We start from the raw sequence: 2500 nt of genomic DNA, 5'->3' as shown, positions 1-2500 counted from the left end.
GAAAGCCCCATCCAGCCCTGTGCCACCCGGGGGGTTCCAGGGTGCTGAGATGGCTGTCATTTTGCTCCGCTCACGACGGTCACCGTGCAACGCAAGAACAGGCCAAAAACTGGCCAAAACTGCCCAAAAACGGGCCAAAACTGGCCATTTTTGGCTGCGCGAGCGAGCAGCGAGCGGCGGACAGCGAGCGAAGCGAGAGGCATCACCGTCCCTGCTATACGAAAGCCCCATCCAGCCCTGTGCCACCCGGGGGGTTCCAGGGTGCTGAGATGGCTGACATTTTGCTCCGCTCAAGATGGTCACCGCGCAACGCAAAAACAGGCCAAAAACTGGCCAAAACGGGCCAAAACTGGCCATTTTTGGCTGCGCGAGCGAGCGGCGAGCGGCGGACAGCGAGCGAAGCGAGAGGCAGCACCGTCCCTGCTATACGAAAGCCCCATCCAGCCCTGTGCCACCCAGGGGGTTCCAGGGTGCTGAGATGGCTGACATTTTGCTCCGCTCACGACGGTCACCGCGCGACGCAAGAACAGGCCAAAAACTGGCCAAAACGGCCCAAAAACGGGCCAAAACTGGCCATTTTTGGCTGCGCGAGCGAGCGGCGAGCGGCGGACAACGAGCGAAGCGAGAGGCAGCACCATCCCTGCTATACGAAAGCCCCATCCAGCCCTGTGCCACCCGGGGGGTTCCAGGGTGCTGAGATGGCTGACATTTTGCTCCGCTCACGACGGTCACCGCGCGACGCAAGAACAGCCCAAAAACAGGCCAAAACGGCCCAAAAACGGGACAAAACTGGCCATTTTTGGCTGCGCGAGCGAGCGGCGAGCGGCGGACAGCGAGCTAAGCGAGAGGCAGCACCGTCCCTGCTATACGAAAGCCCCATCCAGCCCTGTGCCACCCGGGGGGTTCCAGGGTGCTGAGATGGCTGACATTTTGCTCCGCTCACGACGGTCACCGCGCGACGCAAGAACAGCCCAAAAACAGGCCAAAACGGCCCAAAAACGGGCCAAAACTGGCCATTTTTGGCTGCGCGAGCGAGCAGCGAGCGGCGGACAGCGAGCGAAGCGAGAGGCATCACCGTCCCTGCTATACGAAAGCCCCATCCAGCCCTGTGCCACCCGGGGGGTTCCAGGGTGCTGAGATGGCTGACATTTTGCTCCGCTCAAGATGGTCACCGCGCAACGCAAAAACAGGCCAAAAACTGGCCAAAACGGGCCAAAACTGGCCATTTTTGGCTGCGCGAGCGAGCGGCGAGCGGCGAACAGCGAGCGAAGCGAGAGGCAGCACCGTCCCTGCTATACGAAAGCCCCATCCAGCCCTGTGCCACCCGGGGGGTTCCAGGGTGCTGAGATGGCTGACATTTTGCTCCGCTCACGACGGTCACCGCGCGACGCAAGAACAGGCCAAAAACTGGCCAAAACGGCCCAAAAACGGGCCAAAACTGGCCATTTTTGGCTGCGCGAGCGAGCGGCGAGCGGCGGACAGCGAGCGAAGCGAGAGGCAGCACCGTCCCTGCTATACGAAAGCCCCATCCAGCCCTGTGCCACCCGGGGGGTTCCAGGGTGCTGAGATGGCTGACATTTTGCTCCGCTCACGACGGTCACCGCGCGACGCAAGAACAGCCCAAAAACAGGCCAAAACGGCCCAAAAACGGGCCAAAACTGGCCATTTTTGGCTGCGCGAGCGAGCAGCGAGCGGCGGACAGCGAGCGAAGCGAGAGGCATCACCGTCCCTGCTATACGAAAGCCCCATCCAGCCCTGTGCCACCCGGGGGGTTCCAGGGTGCTGAGATGGCTGACATTTTGCTCCGCTCAAGATGGTCACCGCGCAACGCAAAAACAGGCCAAAAACTGGCCAAAACGGGCCAAAACTGGCCATTTTTGGCTGCGCGAGCGAGCGGCGAGCGGCGAACAGCGAGCGAAGCGAGAGGCAGCACCGTCCCTGCTATACGAAAGCCCCATCCAGCCCTGTGCCACCCGGGGGGTTCCAGGGTGCTGAGATGGCTGACATTTTGCTCCGCTCACGACAGTCACCGCGCGACGCAAGAACAGGCCAAAAACTGGCCAAAACGGCCCAAAAACGGGCCAAAACTGGCCATTTTTGGCTGCGCGAGCGAGCGGCGAGCGGCGGACAGCGAGCGAAGCGAGAGGCAGCACCGTCCCTGCTATACGAAAGCCCCATCCAGCCCTGTGCCACCCGGGGGGTTCCAGGGTGCTGAGATGGCTGACATTTTGCTCCGCTCACGACGGTCACCGCGCGACGCAAGAACAGGCCAAAAACTGGCCAAAACGGCCCAAAAACGGGACAAAACTGGCCATTTTTGGCTGCGCGAGCGAGCGGCGAGCGGCGGACAGCGAGCGAAGCGAGAGGCAGCACCGTCCCTGCTATACGAAAGCCCCATCCAGCCCTGTGCCACCCGGGGGGTTCCAGGGTGCTGAGATGGCTGACATTTTGCTCCGCTCAAGACGGTCACCGCGCAACGCAAAAACAGGCCAAAAACTGG

The sequence above is a fragment of the Musa acuminata genome, unplaced genomic scaffold (assembly GCF_036884655.1).
Source record: "Musa acuminata AAA Group cultivar baxijiao unplaced genomic scaffold, Cavendish_Baxijiao_AAA HiC_scaffold_1136, whole genome shotgun sequence".
Classification (NCBI taxonomy): domain Eukaryota; kingdom Viridiplantae; phylum Streptophyta; class Magnoliopsida; order Zingiberales; family Musaceae; genus Musa; species Musa acuminata.
Note: the sequence above shows the minus strand (reverse complement) of the source record.